Raw genomic sequence first — 19,139 nt, forward strand, 5'->3', positions numbered from 1 at the left:
ATATGGGCTGACAGGACCGTTTCAGAGTATAAGTACTAGAAAGACAGTAATCCAGAGTGATACAATAGAGAGTGTTGGGGTAGCTGTGGAGCAAGGGATGATTTGAGGTTGGGTGATCAAGGAAGGCTTCTCAGAGGTGGTGAAATTGGACCTGAGACATTCATGATGAGGTCAATGAGCAGGAAAAGGCCTTGGGAAAGAGGATTCCAGGAATAGCTGTGGTGGGTGCCCTACAGCAGGAAACAGGATGGTGTGTTCAGGAAGTGAAAGGCCACAAAACCAAGGGAAGAATAATGGTGGATGGAGTTGGGGTGGGGGGCAGGGCCAGAGCTTTGGTTATCATTATTGTCGTTCTTGGCTCCTTCCCTTTATCCCCAGTACCCTCCAGCTCTCCTCCCATCTGAAAGCGTCTCCCTTGGCACATTCTCAAAGGAGCCTCTCCATGGCTTCCTTGATTGGAAAGTGAGTGGTGACGGCCCTAAGGCTTTCATTCTTGGCCCACAGAAACATTTGCATGATATGAATACAATTGTAAAGACTGGGGTGTGTCCGGGCCATGTCCAAAGCCCAAATTTTAGATGCCTGGTAGCATGGAGGAGGAATTTCAGGACAGGCCCCCCCCCCCCCCCCCCCCCCCCCCGGAACACTTCCAGTCACAGCAGCCCACAGGACAGACTCCTTCTCGTTCAAGCTTAATTCCCGGATGTAGGTGCTCATCTCTGACAGCAAAGGAAGGAAGAGTGGCTTCCAGTGGCTTATTTAAAGAGCTTCTGTTGCTTCCTAAGGAGTCTTATTTGGCACTCACAATTAACGGCTTCCTGGAAAGGAAAAAGAGAAAATTGACCCAACACCTTATGGCAAGGAAAGTCATTAGGTAATCGTATCAATTCCTTATTTTTGTATGAAACTCAAGAATAGGGTAAACCTCATTTAGTCAAACTAATCAAACTACTTAGATCACCAAATAAAGTAAAACTAATTTAGTTAATCTACTAATTTAAAGAAATTGGAAGACCACAAGTTAAAAGTCTGTAATATGGTTATGGATGTCAAAGGTAAGGCTCCCTTATTCTTTCTAGTAAGTAGAGTAACTCGAAACTATCATTAACTTGAATTTCCAAAGAGATGCTGAATTTGGTACAATGAAGAGAATGTTCTACAAGTTACCTCTTGACCTCTACAATGGTACAATTCATGCAGTCTGTGATATATATGTAATTTTTGCTTCCCTTAATTCAATAGGAATCCCATTATTTCATTATTAGGGCTTGTTTGCTTAGCAAATTTTTTTTTTTTTTGCTAAGAAATTCACAGGTAAACTTGTCAGCCATCACTATCACAGATACCAATATTATTTGTGTCTCAATTGGTGAGGTTATATTAAAGTCCTATGGTTATCTAATCATGACTGATGATATCTTAGGGAGACTGAGAATTACTAGAGCAGGACGACATAGCTATTTGAATTCTCTGATATGAGCAAGAAAAATGAAGAGGCCGCCATTCAGGAGAGGCCCATTTCAGGGAGCTGGTCCAGGTGGGATAGATCTGAAAGCGTCTCCAGCAGGCACAGTGTCCCCAGAGGAGATGGAGGTGGAGTTGACTGCACACCACAATGGCCACAGAGTCCCGATGAGATTCTTCCCCTAGCTCACTTAAGACAAAGTAACAGTTTCTCAAAATGGCTCTGTCATAACATTTATGTTTTTAGGTTTGGAGAATGCATTGCTTTTCGGTCCAGAAAGACCTGAAAAGGCTGGTGATGGGAATTTCCACAGCACGTGGATTTCTGAATCCCTCTTGATCCCAGGCTCACCGTGCATGCAAAGCCAGACTGCCACCTACTGACATGCAGAAGGGGTGGCCTGGCATTGTTCTATTGTTAGGTATGATAAAGGTGCGGCTGGTTACAAAACTGAACCCCACCTACCACTTAAAAAAAAAAAAAACATGACAGGAATGAAGGAGTCATTGATTTGAGACCTGGATTATATTTTTTAAATGGTTAGAAAAAATTATTGGCCTAACCGTACATAATATCTTCTGGTGGGTCAAAACCAGAAAAGGAACTTTGGTATGTTGAGATTGGGCATGACTTTATTTCAAACAGCTCCTCCTTAAGAAAGGAGAGACAGTAGGCTTGCATCATTTACCTGAAAACCCTTTGAAGGCAGAAACTGTATCTTACTTAGGTTTCTTTTTTCCTTGGTTGGACACCTCTCCTAGCATGTACTAAAGGCTGGCAACAGTTTATCAAGTGAGTGTTTACAATTCTGATAATAATAACAATAATAATAAAGTTAAAACACATCCGAGAGGCTCACAAAAACGAACCAAGATAATCCTGGGTTTAAATCCTGCCTCTAACTGTATACTTTGGGCAGTTTAGTTAACCTCTCTATGTTTCAATTATCATCTTTAAAATGAAGATGGTGTGGAGCACGTGGGTGGCTCAGTGGTTGAGCGTCTGCCCTTGGCTTAGGGCGTGATCCTGGGGTCCTGGGATTGAGTCCCACATCAGGCTCCCTGCAGGGAGCCTGCTTCTCCCTCTGCTTATGTCTCTGCCTCTCTCTGTATGTGTCTCTCATGAATAAATAAAATCTTTTTTAAAAAATTAAATAAATAAAATAAGATGAAGATAATGTGACTTCCCTCACCAGGTTGATCTATAAGGATTACAGGCCATGATGGACATGACATACTTACTGCAGTGCTTGGCACACAATAATTCTTCAAGAAACAATTTTTTGAAGAGCAAAACAAGCCTAAGCTCCTGTGTGCTCTGCCTATCCTGACCCAGGGAGACGGTGTCCTGCTCAGGAGGTGCTAACCTCACCTTTTCTTGGCAGTTTAGAAAGGTTCTTCCACTGGCCAGCCAGTTGCTTGACCTAACGCATGAGCACAACCCAGAGAACCATTGCAAAGCAGATTGGAGAGGTGAGAGATTAATTGAAGACTTTTATTATTGTTATTTTTAGTTACAAAACTGCAGGGAAACAATTCTTGTCGGAGAGTGCATCTCTTGCTGGAAGGCAGAAATGCAGGTGGAGGAGGGTTGACCATTAATCATAAGGAAGCAGGGAAGGAAATTGAGACAGGAAATGTCAATACCGAAACGTCCTGACTCCGGGTCAACTTTAAGGCACATGCATAGACCGGCAGGCTAAAAGCTGAGGACCCACTGCAAACAAAGGCACTAGAGAGGAAACAGCAAGCAATAGAATGTCAAACCAAAAATAAATCGGGCAGGTTTCCTTTCTAAAGCAGAGGGAGTAGCTCCTCTTATACTTGGCTCTCCATTTCTTGCTGAAATTCTGGGAATCTGTCCTGAAAGAAATGCTTTCACGCAGATAAGAAAGAAAGTAGATGCCAAAATAGTGGAGGATAGGCACATGGCTTCACATAACTTTCATGAGCCTCACTTTCTAGCCTGTGAAATGGGAATAAAATCCTTGCCCTTCTCTCCTTATAGAGCTAAAATGGAGACCAAAGGATAAGAAGAGTGACAGTGCACTTGTCTTGACTTTTACTCCTGTCCTAATAGAAAATAAAAAACTAAAACCTTAATAGGCTCCTCATGCCCTAGTCAACTAGGGCAGGGCAAACCCAGCCCTTGCAAAGTGTCATCATGCTCTGCTGTTGGTGGGAAGTCACAAGTTTCCAGAGGGATTTGAGTGTTTGATTCAAACTTCTAAAGAAAATCTACTTTCCATTTGATTTTGTTAAAAGTTGGCTTTTCCAGACAAGTAACTTCTTTTTTTTTAAACTAACAAATGTTGTTAATATTACAAATTAAGCCCTAAGGGATAAATTAAGTAAATACTTATGTTACTATAGCTTTTATCCCTAAAAAGTCTTTTATTCCCATTATCATTTTCATCTTCAGTTATTGCATTATGGAGGGAAGTGACTAAGAGCAAAGGCTTGGAATCAAACAGATTGGAGTTCAATGCACACATGATAAGCACTATTTACGCATTACTTGGCAATTTAACTCACCTATGCCTCAGTTTGCTCATCCGTAGAGTGGGAAGAATAATGATCTTAGAGTTTGCTGTGCAGACTGACACACAGCAGGTGACTCCTCGATATTTATAATGTAACTAAACCACAAAGTTTAAAGGTCTTGTTTTTTTAATGAATTAGCAGATTCATATTCACTCATTATTTATTCCAGAGCTGCAGGCCCTGGCATCATATGAAGCAATTAATTTGACGAAGTGAATAAAGCTGGATTTTTCAATCTAGCTGAGAGAGAAACACGCAAACAAATCACTACAATTCCATGCAATGAATGCTGTCCCAGAAGAAAGTTTCCGAATTCATGTGGTCTCCAAAGAAGAGAGTGATCAACTCTGCTTAGTTGAATCTGAAGAAGTGGAAACTCATACTGGGTCTCAAAAGATGAAAAGGAATTTGCCAGAAAGGGGAAAAGAAGGACATTCCAGGAAGACAAATAGTATACTCTGAAGCAGCCATAACATAGTATAGTACCTTGGGTACTTCTTACCCAAATCAGCGTGCCGAAGCATAAAGTTCATAGGAGCAGGTTGCAGGAGATGGGTTTTAGGAACACGGAGGCCAGGCCACAGAGAGAGAGCATAGTATTCATATTCTAGAGACTCTGGATATGATCTTGTGGGAAATGGGTAGGTTTGAGAGATTTTAAGCAAAGAAGAAAATAATCAGATAGTATTTTTAAAGGATGAATCCATCAACCTGGCTGGTTTGGAGAGAGACCTGGAGCAGAGTTATTGGTTAAGAGCAGATTCTGATAGTTTGAGCCAAACAAAGAGAGTCCACACTCCAGGGAATGACTGCAAGGAGCAGGGCCACAAGTAAGGAAAAGGTTAAGCAGGTGGAATCAGTGACACACAGAGGACCTCTGAAACTGAGGACAGTAAGAGGGTGTGGCAAAGGAGGGAAAGGAGTAAAAGAAGGAAAATTCTAACTGAATGGATCTTTTTAAAACAAAGTTGCTGTGCTGAGAATGCAGAAGTAAAATCCATAGCCCTGGCTTTTGAGAAACATGCACAGGCCAGTGGAGAACACGCAATGAAACCAACCATTATAGAGGGTTTTGAGTGCTTTACAGTACATACGGTCCTTTCACATCTGCTCTCACAACACTGTTCACTCCACAGTTACTCTGTACCTTCACCCTACCAGTGACTCCATGGCAAAAACTTTCATCTCTCCTTAATAGCTGAGATGACGGATTCAGGGAAAATCAGAGAAAGAGCTAAATTGAGAAGGCTCTAGAAGGGTCCTGATTTGGAAATCCGGCCATTGCATATGACCGAGTTAAGATGAGGTCATTTGGGTGGGCAACCAACCACATCTGACTGTGTCCCTCCATTCAGGGGGAATGCGGACACTTGGACAGGCACACAGGGGGACAGGCAGAGATCAGGACCATGCTGAGGAACACCCCAGATTGGCAGCAAACTGATCTCAGGGATTGTGAGATACATTTCTGTGGTTCAAGCCACCCCGTTTGGATACTTTGTTACAGCAGCCCTAGTGGACTAAGCATGCTGACAAGAAATGAAAGACCTTGAAGACTTCATAGGAAGTTTCATAACCGCTCAGCTAAAAAACAAGTAAACACACACCCTGAGCAGCGGGGCAGAGGACGCCCTGGAGTGTGAGAGTGGTGACCATCTCCTTCCTCTGCCCAATCAGAGGAAACTATATGAACAGCCTTGCTGCTGCTGCCGGCACCTTCCATGATAGTTTTGGCATACAGTCAGCGGCATCATAGCAGATGCATAGTACGTACGTGGACAGTAAACTGGCTCTTCAAACAAGAAAAACATGCACTTATTTGTTTATTGTAAATTTTAATAATGGATACATCTCATTCAATTTATAAATAATAATACTGTTTATGTTCCTTTCTGGCCAATTCATTCTCACAGAACACTCTCGTTGACTTTTGCCAAACCCTTGCCTCTAGAGCCAACCTATAATCGCAATTGAACGCGACTGACAAATGGAGTTGCTTCCCAGTCCCTAACTCTTTTCCCAATTGGTGTACTCTCATTAAATCTGATATGTGATTTTTCTAAGTTTTAAACTATTTTTCTCACTCTTAATGTTCATTAAACTGAAATTCTCCCAGCTTTGGCTATAAATTAAGCCTAATTGATAGCATCTGCTGATTTCCATGGTGTAAAGACTGCACAATGGCCAATTTCAAGCTACCGCCGTATTGTCACTGAACACAGAGCTGGGGAGAGAGTCACAATAGCACATCATTATGTAGCGTCTCCACCATACAGAGGCAATAGATGTAAATAACCTCAACAGCATAACGTGAAATGCACTAAAACATTTAGGAAATAAATTTTAAGTATTATTGTCTTTATTTTTAGTATAAGTTATTTTATTTTAAGTCTAGAGCATTTAATTTTGTATAATGGCTGTGTTTAACAACTGGCCCTCAAAATTCCTGAGTTGGCTCTCGTGGGCTCATACAGGCCAGCTCTAGCATACCACTGCACATGGCTGTTACCAACATTTGGATTTTCCCATTATGTGAATACAAGCAGTTTCCAAGCTACACTCCAAAAAAGGAAATAGTTGTACCTAATGCAATATTTCTTTTTTTTCTTCTACCATCCCTACCCCAAGATTTACCCCATGGACTTCAGCATTATCCATCACCAGTCACGAATATCTGTTCTATTCCTATAAAGTACGCTGAACTGTATGGTCAAGACTATACTGCCAGTGTCACACACATAGTTGCTCAGTAAATATCTGCAGAACTAGTGACATAAAATTATCACATGACATTCCCAGTGATCGTAAGTTTTCTTAGGGTACATGATGATTTATCTCTCCTTCACTGTCCCTTTTCTGAATTTATGGACAAAATGGTATAAAACCAAAGAGATAAAATCAACTGGGCCCACAGTCATTCTTGTCTTCATGGGCCACTCTTAGTTGTTAAATCATGGCTACTTGACATGGTAGAGCAATAGGCAGAACTGCCTGGATGTAATCCCAGGAGCTTTCTCTGGATGGCCTGGACTATAAGATAACTGGAATCTGCAGAAGGGGCTTCATCCAAGCTTAGCTCCCCATGGGCCAAGTAACGGGATTCCCCCCCACCAGAAAGAGGCCCCAAGTTCTTTAGGTACTGGACAGTTCATGTGCCCAGACCACTCCTACCTGTAACTGGCAGCCCAAATCCAGACTGCCGACTGCCAAGCAATCTGTGTATCCTCTACTGGAGTGGGTACTTTTTCTTTTAATTGCCATGTAAAAAAATTAAAAAGGAGAGTCCCATCGAGTGGTGAGGTCCAGCCACTGGAAGAAAGAACTACACCGAGGGCCCACCATGCCCCAGCCTAGCATCGCTCTCTGGGACAATGAGAATCAGTAGACTAGTACCTTCTCTTCCCTCAACAACCTGTGGCCTATATTAGTTTTCCCCTTCCCAATAAAGCCTGTATTACAACTCAAGCTGTGTGATGACATTGTTGAATTTACATCAATCCAGACAGGACTCACTCTGCAGGACAGGTGGAGCCCTAAAAGGATCCCACCTTCAGAACAGGTGACTCACAATGTTCCACATTACCTGAGGCTTTACAGGTAGTTCTGAGGGAAAGCCAGAGATAAACAATCTGGCAAGCTGGAGCCCAGCAGTCCCCAAAATAAACATGTGATCTAGAGATGAGTTTTCTAGGTCTCTATTCCACAAATTGGGTTATCACTGCATTTTCAAAGCACACAGAAGCTAAAAAACAAAAGATAGTCAAACAAAACAAAATTCATAGTTCCTCTTGATGCCACGAAGCCCATTGAGCTACCGAACTTGATGTCATGTGATCTTCACTGGTGAGTTCTTATTGATGCCCACATGGGAGCTGAGGGCACAATGCCAGAACTTGAAGATGGGACTTTGTTCTGGAGTCCTTTCGATTACAACAAAAAGAGGTATAACAGACTCAATTGTGCTAGACATTGTGGCAAATAAATATGTAACGAACAGTTGGTGAAAGGTAGTCTTAGTTCACTGAAGGCTCTACGGATGATCCAATAAAAAGAAGATTCCCCCAAAAGATGCCAAATATAGAAGCCAGCATGTTTTGCCTTTGTAAATCTTTTCTGATCATTGTACAAAAGAATACCCAGGGTCATCAGCAAGATGCAATGGATGACCACTTAACACATACAAGACACATAGTAACTCTAGACTAGACATCACTGCTTGACATTTTGAAAAATATTTGGAGATAATTTCTGGGGCACAGTGTGGTCAGACCACACACAAAAAATAACATGTTCTTCATGCTTCTGTTCCAAGAGTTCAAGGTCTATACAGCATCCAAGTCCAGAAAAAATCAGAGTCTATTTTATATTATTCTCTGGGTACCTAATGCATGTAGATAGAATACTTTGCAGAGGGTCAGGAAAATGAAACTGAGCTTTGCCTCTTGTGCAGTACAGCTCAGCAGTGGTAAGCATAATGGGTCAATTGTCTTCACAGCCCAGCCACCATCTTACAACTCATCCCACAAGGCTAGGTTACTCAGAGTAATTGAGTGTGATGGTGTTTTCAGGGTACATCAGAGAGCAATACCTAACACTTGGCCAAACTTGGCAGTAGGCCCATGCCCACTTAAAACACTGAGGTCAAGGTATTTCAGTTCTTGGAAGTCATAACAATGCCACTAAACAAAGAGAAGAAAATCCTTGCTTGTCAAGATCTAGGTCTGACTGTCAAGAACCACATAAGCTATGAAAGCTCCTTCCACCCTCAAAGAAGCAAACAAATAAATAAAATCCCATGTCACTCAGGTTATCCTAAAAGCCACTTGGAAAACACCAAATTGTTTTGGGCAGTAAACCTGTTTCAGGAAGATGTTCCAGGGATCGTTGCACTTAACTGTCTGAAGGGCTTTTGAGCCACGCTTGAGGGAATCAGCCATTTTCAGCATCATTATTTTTATAACCAGCAAAGTGATCTTTTTGGAAATTGCTTAGGGATCATTAGCATTGGAAGGAGAGGAATATCCTGAGACCTCCATATCATGATTCCTTCTTTCCACAAATGATATATTTTTATGTTGGAAATCACATTGTGGTTGAGACAATCAAGTAGTAAGTAATCGCCAGCAGCACAGAGAAAGCCAGCACAAACACAGAAGCACGCAACCCTGGGCTGCTGACACATGGCCATACTAACACTAGCCCTGTTGGAAAGATCCTTTTTGAACAGGGGAAAAGGCTGGTTATAATAAATGCTGTCAAGAAATTGTATGCAATACTGACATTAATCGTGATTGAAGAGATGTGCCTACCCCTACCGTTTCTGTCTACAGACTCACAGATGTTTTCTGTGTGCTCCCTGAACCCCAGAGCCCTGCCTGAAAGACGGAAGGTCACTGCAAAATCCAAACAAACATTAATAGCTTGGTTTAGATGGGGACATCTGACTTCAGTAAATTTTCTATAACCTGTTTATTCATTTCACATCTACCTTCTAACTGGCACTGTTGTTCCTGTATACAACATTACAACATAGACATTCTTACGATATAACATTAAGTGAACAAAGAAGGCACCCTGCATACACACAGGGTTCACCTTTGTACAGCTCCCATCCATCCAACAACGCCTACAGAATTTGTATTGAATAATCCCTGTCTTTATTTGGAACACTGAACTAGGTCGATTTTTCTCTCTTAAAAAAAAAAAAAAAAAAAAAAAAACAGCATGTTTTTTCCAGACTGGGATAGTTGTTTTTGATCCTTTCATCTACTACATAATAAGTGTGAAAGCTATGCTTATCTTAGGGATATAAGGTCATTCCTAGAAGGCTCTGAAACCCACCAAGTATGAAGCATCTGAGATTTTTAAAGGCATTCATGTTGCAGGTTCTTAGTATTCAAACCTAAGGCATAAGTAAATGGTTTCAAGGTGGACAATATAACACTGATTACCAGACTCCAAATTAACATTCATGTCCTACTGCTAGGATGACACACCTGCTTTTGCTTACCAGCGAGTTTAATTTCTCTAATGACTACAAATTGGCAGATTATGCCTTGCATAGTCATTGAATTTTACTGTTTTGAAGCCAGCCTACCTGTGCTTCAACAAGTTTCCAGATCTAATCATCAAACCATAGTGGCAAGTGCAAAAAAGTGCAAAGCATCATGATTTAGCGGTTTATAAACTCCAGTAAAACTGATGTATGTAAAAAAAGTTACAATGCAAAGAATTATTTTTAATTTTACTTAACATTTTAAGACGATGCTAGAAGAAATGTCAGTAGTTGGTGCATGACTGATTATAAGGATTCGGATTCAGATCCGACTGGCTCCAAACCCTGCCCTCTTTAGTACACAAACATTTCGGGAAAGGTCTGCCCAGTTTGCTATATCCACCGACCTTCTCATAACTTGTCTTTTTATAAAATGTCTCCAAAAAGCATAGGTGTCTTTCATATTGAGGAGACATAAGACAATTCTGAGGTGAGAAGACCTTGAAACATGATTTGGGGCCAGTTTGCCAAAGGAATTCTAGAATATTCCTTCCCCAGCAGGGATATTTCATGCTATTTGGTGTCCTGAAACATTAAGGGCACATACCAAATTAATTGGTAATGAAAATGCCTACTTTTTAATGTTTGGAAAATGTTTATGTGAGAAACTATTGCTTAAAAATGTCATCTCTCCTGGTTTTCATCCCATGCTGTTAGGTATGTGAGAAGGTACCAATGAGGGGAACCAGGTGAAGAGCACATGGGACCTCTGTGAACTATGTTTGCAACCTCTGTAAATCTATAATTACTACAAAATTTTAAATTACCAAAAACAAACAACCTATATCCCTTGTTCTGCAGGAAGGACACATGTCTCCCATTTGGAGGTAGAAGAGGTGACCCTCAAACTCCTACCTCCCTGTGTTCCTCCCAATCTTGGAGCCACAGCTCCCAGAGGGGGCTAGAGGCCACCACCTGGTGTAGAATTTGGAATTCAGAGTCAGGGGCCTGGGCTGTGGCCCTGGCTCTCCCACTAACCAACTCTGTGACCTTGGTCATGCTACTTGGCTTCTTCATCAATTTCTTTATCTGTAACATGCCTGCTTTTCAGAAAATGTCACCTCCAGATTCAATGAGAGTGTGACAATTCACCAAGACATGAAGGCCCAGGTAGCCTGTAAAGTGACACACAAACATGGTTTTCCTGACAATTATTTCTGTCAGATGTAGCCCAAGGAACCTGTGGGAGACCAGCAGCCCCTGAAATCTTGGCACAATATGGTAGATGGGCTCCTGGCCTACCTCTTGGCCTCAACTTCACTACAAGCTTCACCACAGCCTTTGTTCAAAAGAAGTCACTTTACTCCTCTGCAATATAAACAGCTGCCTGCAATTTCCCTTCTCATACTCCAAAGCCAGCTGTTGTGCTGCCTCCCACTAGTCAAATATGTCCTCACCATGACAGTGGACCTACCATCAGCTGTGATTCAGAACAACTCCCAGGCTGCTTTCCAGGGCTAGTAGTGGGAGGTGCCTTCTTGCCCTGGCATGTCCAGCAGAGCTGGGTGACAACAAAGGTCTGAAGAGCCCAAGTGCAAGAGGTCTGGGTATTCTTTTCTCATTGATAGCTGAAGATGAGCATGACTGCATGGGCCTTGCCTTTGACCTTGAAGCCACGTGGGTCCCAGAAGCCTATTTGGGCCTTCTTGATTTTTGGTCCTAAACAGTAGCACTCTGGAAAGCTCTCCCTTCTGCTCATGCCCAGTGCACTGGTCCAGTTTACTAAGGAAAACAGATGGAGTGCTATGTTTCCCACACATAATAAAAATCAAGGGAAAGAAAGCAGTGACACAATTGTTTGTCTAAAGCTGTGGTTCTCTAAGTATGGTTTGGGAACTAGCAGCATCCACATTACCTGGAAGATTATTAGAAATGAGAATTTGGGGGCCACACCCCAGACCTACTGAGTCAATTACCCTGGGAGTGGAGTCCAGCAAACTGTGCTCTAATAAGCACTTCAAATGCTTCTGGTGCACCTGAAGTTTTAGAACTACTGCCCTCGAACTTGCTGGAAAGTTGCTTGGATCCTACTTCTGCCTACAACTGCTTCTCAAGTCCCACATACTTGCCTCTCTTTGGTAAATTTTACCCCAGGACTATTTAGGGGAAGGAGATTTTAAGAACCATGATTCCCAGCTTCTCCTCTGCAGAGAACATCTTCAACAGGGGTAGTAGTGGTGCCAAATAGATAGGCCAGCACACCCACTAAGCACAGACCTGTGATAAATACTCCTCAAGTGGTTCTGGCCATATGTGCAAGGGCTCAGGTACCAGGTCATGTACCAGATCCTTGTCCACAAGCATCTCCCCTTGTAGCCTTACCAAAAAAGAGCCTCAAAGTCCACCATTAGAAATCTTCTCTTGAAAAAAAAAATATTTTCTTGGGGGCTAGATAGTCTTGGCTTTCTTTTGTAACGTATTTATTGTCCAAAGCTTTAAAAGGATGGACTATGTGCCCATGGAACTTCTTTCTACCCCATGGATGGCTACAGCCCTCCTTTCCTTGAGAGCTTTATGTAAAGAAGTCCTTGAGTACAGAAGGTAACACTCAAGTGACACCAAAGCAGACACAAAAGATAGAACTTGAGCCTAAGTATTACCAGAGGACTCACAGGAGTGCCCTGGGGCTAATAAGTAATGGACTGCTAATATTCCAGCTCATCTTCCCTTTTTTTGATTTGGAAAAACAACAACAGTTATATACAAATATCCCAGAATTTAAGTGTCACTAGCATCTTATGTACAAATTAGTATATTAGATCAGTTTCCTAACTGACATAGGGCATTTTTTTTTAATTAATTTTTATTGGTGTTCAATTTACCAACATACAGAAAAACACCCAGTGCTCATCCCGTCAAGTGTCCACCTCAGTGCCCGTCACCCATTCCCCTCCAACACCCGCCCTCCTCCCCCTCCACCACCCCTAGTTCGTTTCCCCGAGTTAGGAGTCTTTATGTTCTGTCTCCCTTCCTGATATTTCCCAACATTTCTTCTCCCTTCCTTTATATTCCCTTTCACTATTATTCATATTCCCCAAATGAATGAGAACATACACTGTTTGTCCTTCTCCGACTGACTTATTTCACTCAGCATAATACCCTCCAGTTCCATCCACGTTGAAGCAAATGGTGGGTATTTGAACAGTACTGGGCAACATTGGGGACATGAGGGGTGAAGGAGAAGCATATGAGATGGAGGTGTCACAGTATGCATTGTTGACTATAGACAACCAAGTGCTCATAGATTCCATCTATTAAAAACTCCAAATATTTGGGGGCACCCACCATGAGTCTGGCACTGTGTTAGACCACAAAGGCATAAGAAGAATAAAACACAGTACTCCTTTTCAAAGAGCTTACATTCCAATAGACAGACATAAATAAAATACTTTAAAACAACATAAGTGCTATAGTTAAGGTGTGGATGATTTGTTATGTGGTCATTGGAGAGAGGAAGTATTGCTACTTGGATATGTGCTGGACATCTTCCATCTGCCTTTCTACGTCTGCTTTCAACACTTATACACCCTACAAATGTTCCAGGTAGCCAGCCTCCAAGACAGCCCCCAGTGATCTCCATTCCCTGGCTTTTATGTTCCTGCATAACCCTTTGCCACATTGCATTAGGGTTGATATATGTCAGAAGTAATGGTATGCAACTTTCATGTTTAAGTCATAAAAACATTGCAGTTTCTCCACAGCTCTCTCCCTCTCTTGGATCACCTGTTCTGGGGGAAACAAGTAGATTTGTCACCAGAATGCTCAGGTAACTTTAGGGAGAGGTTCATATGGTGAGGAACTAGGGCCTCCAACCAACAGCCCTATGAGTACATGATCCTGGAAACAACTTCTCCAGCCTTCAGAAAACCATGGTCTCAGCTGACTTCTTAAATGCAGCTTCATGACAGACCCTGAGCCAGAATCCAGCTCAGCCTCTCCAGGACTCCTGTTCCACAGATACCGTAAGACAATGTTTGGTATTTTAAGCTACTAAGCTTTGGTGTAATTTGTTACACAGCAATAGATAACTTATATACCACCTATGTGGATGGCATTGGCAGCCTCCTTTGCCCTCTGACTTCTGGTTGGGTTCAGCTAGTGGGAGCAATGAAGGGAGAGTGAAGGCAGAAAGTGAAGCGAGATTGAGAATTCGCTTTCCAGGCTTCCTCCCTAGTGAGCCACTGAGTGTTGACTATGAAGGTCTCAGGTTTTATTTTGCAGTTACCCTCATACAGCTACTGTCACCAGGTCCTAGTGACCACACCCTTCCCTTGCCCTTTCAGGTCCTGATGTTACAAGTTCCTTCATCCTGCAACGTCTTCCCTGCAGCCCCCATATGTCCTGTTCATACCTTTGTAAATAGCCCCTTTATAAATTCTCCACAATTTATCCAATTTGAGTATGCACCTGTTTCCTGCTGAAACCATAACTAATACCAACAGTAAGAATCTAGAAGGCTCAAAAAAAAAAGTACTATTTGATCTGAATCTGGAAAGATGAGCATAATCTTGTCAAATAGAAGAGTGGGGCACCTGGGTGGCTCAGTTGTTGAGTATCTGCTTTGGGCTTAGGTCATGATCTCAGGGTCCTGGGACTGGGTCCCACATCGGGCTTCCTGCTCAGCAGAAACTCTGCTTCTCCCTCTCCCTCTGCTACTCCTCCTGCTTATTCTCTCTCTCCCTCTCTCTCTCTCTCTCTCTCTTTCTCTCAAATAAATAAATAAAATCTTTTTTAAAGAAAGAAGAAAAGAAAAGAAAAGAAAAGAAAGAGAAAAGAAAAGAAAAGAAAAGAAAAAAAGAAAAGAAAAAAAGAAAAGAAAAGAAAAGAAAAGAAAAAAAGAAAAGAAAAAAAGAAAAGAAAAGAAGAAAGGAAGAGCAACACAGGCCCTCACACCAATAGCTACAGGCAAGTAAAAGATCTCATTCCACTAGGTTTATAATCATAGTTGCTCAGTTCCTTGGGGCACCATTCACACTGTATTCTGTAAGTATAGCCCCTAGAATTATGCAATGGGGTCATAATTGTTTGATTTCAGTCCACACCCATGGGTATGTATGAAGTCTTATTTTCTAAATTTTCTACCATTCAAATTCTATCTCTATTTCAAATAACCCATTCAATAGGTGACAGAAACCTCTTCATCAATTTGAGATTTCTGCTCTCCAGTTTCCTAGGATGGAATGGAGCAAACAGGAGATTACAACATTTTTTCCTTAATATTTCAGAAACACCCAGCTACACATTCAATAGCATTGTATTTCTTTGCAGTACACTAATTCAGTCTTTGTTGTAGTTCTGTGTAGGTTAGACGAGGGTTCAGAGTGGCCTATGAAAAGAGGTTTTCTGGCAAGCAGCTGATTAGGCTACAGGGGCACATTTAATCTCTGTAAGAGAGCAAATAATTTTTAAGGACTTTAGCCCATCAACTGTTTGTATGCAAATAGGGATGCTAATTATAAATGAGTTTTATCTACTCAATACAGCAGCTCAGCAGGATGTCCACATGGAAGTCCTCTGTCAGAACTTTGTAAGAATTGTTTGAGTTGCTGTTTGCATTTAAAATACATTTCTTTAAAAACTGACTCAAATTCAGCGTGGTAACTAATTTACATTGACCTTCCACCCAATTAGTGCCCATCAAGCTTAACCACAGCTATGACGGGGTGATGGCAAAAACCAGCCAAAAGCATTAGAATATAATCTCTAGGATCAATAAGGCACGGTGAAATCTGTATGAAAAACCCTTGAAATAACTCATTAAATTAAGAAATGACCACCATTTAACCAGATGAGCTGCAGAATTTACCTAATAAGGTTATTAGTTCGAACACTGCAGACAGGGAAGCAGAATGGAAAAGACCCCTGAATCACAAAGGCCCAATTGAGCCAAAATTAAATATGCTGATCCTTGCTTTTGACCTGAGATAAGATGTAGAAATGCTGGCGCTTACTATTGATTAAGCATCTGCTTGGAATTTCTTTATTTCTTTTTCTGCTTTCACAGAACACCTGCTGGGGAAGTGTACAAAACTGCAAGATCACTGGAAACTAGGCCAAGAACTAATCTTTACATCCTGGCATACTAACCCCAAGTGTCTATCATAAACACTGAACTGACAATTGACCCACAGGAAACAAGCCTATGATTTTCTTCCTAGCCAACTATACTAAGAAAAGCACCTGTACTATGTGCATCCAAGGTACAAGGACAGTTCCGATTTAATACATTCATTTCTGTTAGCTTACCCTTGTTGGGCTGTGAGCTCCCTGCAGCTCCATTGATTGGATGAGGAAGAAGGAAGCTATCTTCATTTTCCTTGACAAAACCATCCTTGATCACTCCATCCATCCAGGTTCCTGGGAGATGACAAAGATACCGTGTAGCAGGTATACACACAATGACATGATTCACAAATCCCTATGTCTCACTGTTTTGTTTTAAAAGTAGTCTCTATACTATCTATCAGTCCAGATTAGGCTAGATTATGCCCTGGTAACATCCTTCACATTTCAGTGCTTCAAGCTAAGATTTGTCTCTCACTTGTATGACATGTTCTTCTTTACTGTCTGAGGATTCTATTCTAAGTCATCTACACACTGGGACCCAAGCTGATGGAGTACCCAACCCTCTGGAATGTTGCCCAGCCCTATGCCAAATAACACACTAATTTTTTAAACTTCTGCTCATCTTTCATTCACCAAAGCATGTCACTGGAATATGACTGAATTCAATCTCACCGTGTGCATGAAAGAATAAGAATCAGAATATGTGTGAACAGTCCTATGACCCCTTGGAAAGTTCTGTATATGCCTGCTGGGAGGAGGTGGTCAGAAAGGTAGGGGAGTGAAAGGAAACAGAAGTAAAAGAAGTAAGCAAAACAAAGAGCAAATTAGAGATACAGATAGGAGAAAATGTGCTGAGGAAAGATGGAATTTGTGGAGATGATTTTTAGTCACTCATATGACCTATATTTAGATTTTTGACAGTTGCATATGCACCAGCAATCTCTCTTCTCACCTTCTCCTTACTTTGGCTCTTCAACTGATAAAGAGTGACAGGCAGAGGGGGTGATAAACTGACAAGATAGAACCATGCGCCAGCGCATGAGAGAGAGAGAGAGAGAGAGAGAGAGAGAGAGTGTGTGTGTGTGAGTGAATGTGTGTGCTGGTATGGAAAAGCTGTTATATGAGGCAGGTGGTTTTATTAAGCCTACAAGACAATGACCATGGGTGAGGTGTCTGAGAAGCAAGGGTGACAGCAAATAGCTCCTTTCTGGCCCTTGCAGGGGTCCACCCCCTGTTCCCCACAGGAGCTCCCTGGCTAAGGAAGTGGGAAATGTCAGAGAGTCTTTGGAATATGTTCAGTATACTGAAATGTGTGAGTCAAAAAATATCTTAGGCCTGAGAATGGATGCTCAGATTTGGGAAACAAATGGATACCCCAGACACAGATCCTCTTCCTGAATAAGAACCTAAGATCTATTAAATACATTTTTTAAAAATGCAGTGAGTAAAGGATGAGCTATTCCATAAAAAGGGCTGAGATCAGGAAGTTTTTTGGGAGTAAAGATTCATTTAAATACTTGCTTCAGCACTTCATTCACTGATATAAATTCTAACTGCATTGGGGAGACAAGAATTTCAATTAAATCCCTAAAAGAGAAACCTAGAAGAAAATATAGCTAAATATTTATGTAGTGTCTGGATGGGAAGGACTTTTTTTTCTTTTTTTAAAAATTTAAATTCAATTTGCCAACATATAGTATAACACCCAGTGCTCATCGCATCCCAGTGTCCTCCTTAGTTCCCATCACCCAGTCACCCCATCACCTCCCCTTCTGCAGCCCTTTGTTTGTATGGGAAGGACTTTTTAAACATAAAAGTTATAGGAATATAATTGCAAAAGAAAAGATCAATAGATTTGACTACATAAAATTTAAACTTATTTGTCAAGAAATCATAACTGCAAGGTATGTCAAACAGGGTGGGAGGTGGAGCTGATGCCAAATGTGATAGGCAACAAGTTTATATCTTCAATACAGTGACTAGATTGATCCTCCAGTGTAAAACAACCAGAAAACTGAATAAATTATATAAAAATAATAGTTTAACCCAATACACTGGATATCAGGCAACAAGGGATACCAGTGATCTCCAAGAGATGGGACACAAGCAAGATAAACCTATTTTCCCAAGTTATTGCCTTGGAAGCATTTCTGGGGAGAGGGGTTACAAGGAGAGTCCAGCAGTCTCCCTAAATTGAGAAGACTAAGTTAGGAGTCTAAGGACACCAAGCAGCTAGAATTTGCAGAACAGAACAGCAGAGAAGAGAGAGCCACTCAGAGAGAAAACTCTGGAGACCCACAGAGGGTCTCCTGATGTATTCAGCAGAATACTAATCAGCACTCAGGCGTAAGGAAACCATCTGAGCCTGGGGAAAGACTCACCATGAAGGATTAGAGGGAATAGGTACTCAACACTCACACAGCTAGCAAAAAATGTGTTCCCGCCAGCCAGATTGGAAAGCCTCACAGGGCACTGGAGAAGATTCAGGAGAGTCTGGCTATCAGTGGTGGCTCAGAGTTAACCCAATTCCAGTGATTCTCAACCATGGATAATTTTTTTTTCTCCAGGAGACCTTTGCAAAGCCTGTAGATATTTTTTGTTGTCACGATTTAATGGAGGGAGAGGTGCTAGTGTCCAGTGGGTAAAAGGTAGGGATGCCACTAAATATCCTACAAAAAGAAAAGGATTCTCCACTTCAAAATGGCAATAGTGCTAATAATCAGAACTGTCTTGTTGAAATGCTATTTAGGCTCTCCCTAAAAGCAAGACAGAAAGTTTCAGACTATTTCCAAGCAACGTAACTATGTCCCAGAACAAAGCTCATAAATATTGATAGGAATAAAAAAGGTAAAATTCACAATACCTGGCGTTCAGTAAAGAATAACCAGGCATGAAAAGAAGTAGAAAAATATAATCCATAATGAGGAGAAAATCAGTCTCTTGTAACTGACCCAGAACTAACATAGATATATTTAGCTGACAAGAACATTGAACAGGTATTATAACTGTA

The 19,139-nt window shown here is 41.5% G+C and overlaps 1 long non-coding RNA gene across 1 annotated transcript in view; it reads right to left on the bottom strand.

Moving 5' to 3' along the window:
* Positions 1–653: 653 nt before the first annotated feature.
* The window catches only part of LOC140599309 (uncharacterized), a 33,034-nt gene continuing 14,548 nt past the window's right edge, over positions 654–19,139 (bottom strand). The window contains exons 2-3 of the long non-coding RNA XR_012002033.1: positions 16,310–16,420; positions 654–818 (exon numbers count right to left, since the gene is read on the bottom strand). This is a non-coding gene — a long non-coding RNA (uncharacterized lncRNA). The remainder of the gene's footprint in view (positions 819–16,309; positions 16,421–19,139) is intronic.

The sequence above is a fragment of the Vulpes vulpes genome, chromosome 6 (genome assembly GCF_048418805.1).
Source record: "Vulpes vulpes isolate BD-2025 chromosome 6, VulVul3, whole genome shotgun sequence".
Taxonomy (NCBI): Eukaryota; Metazoa; Chordata; class Mammalia; order Carnivora; family Canidae; genus Vulpes; species Vulpes vulpes.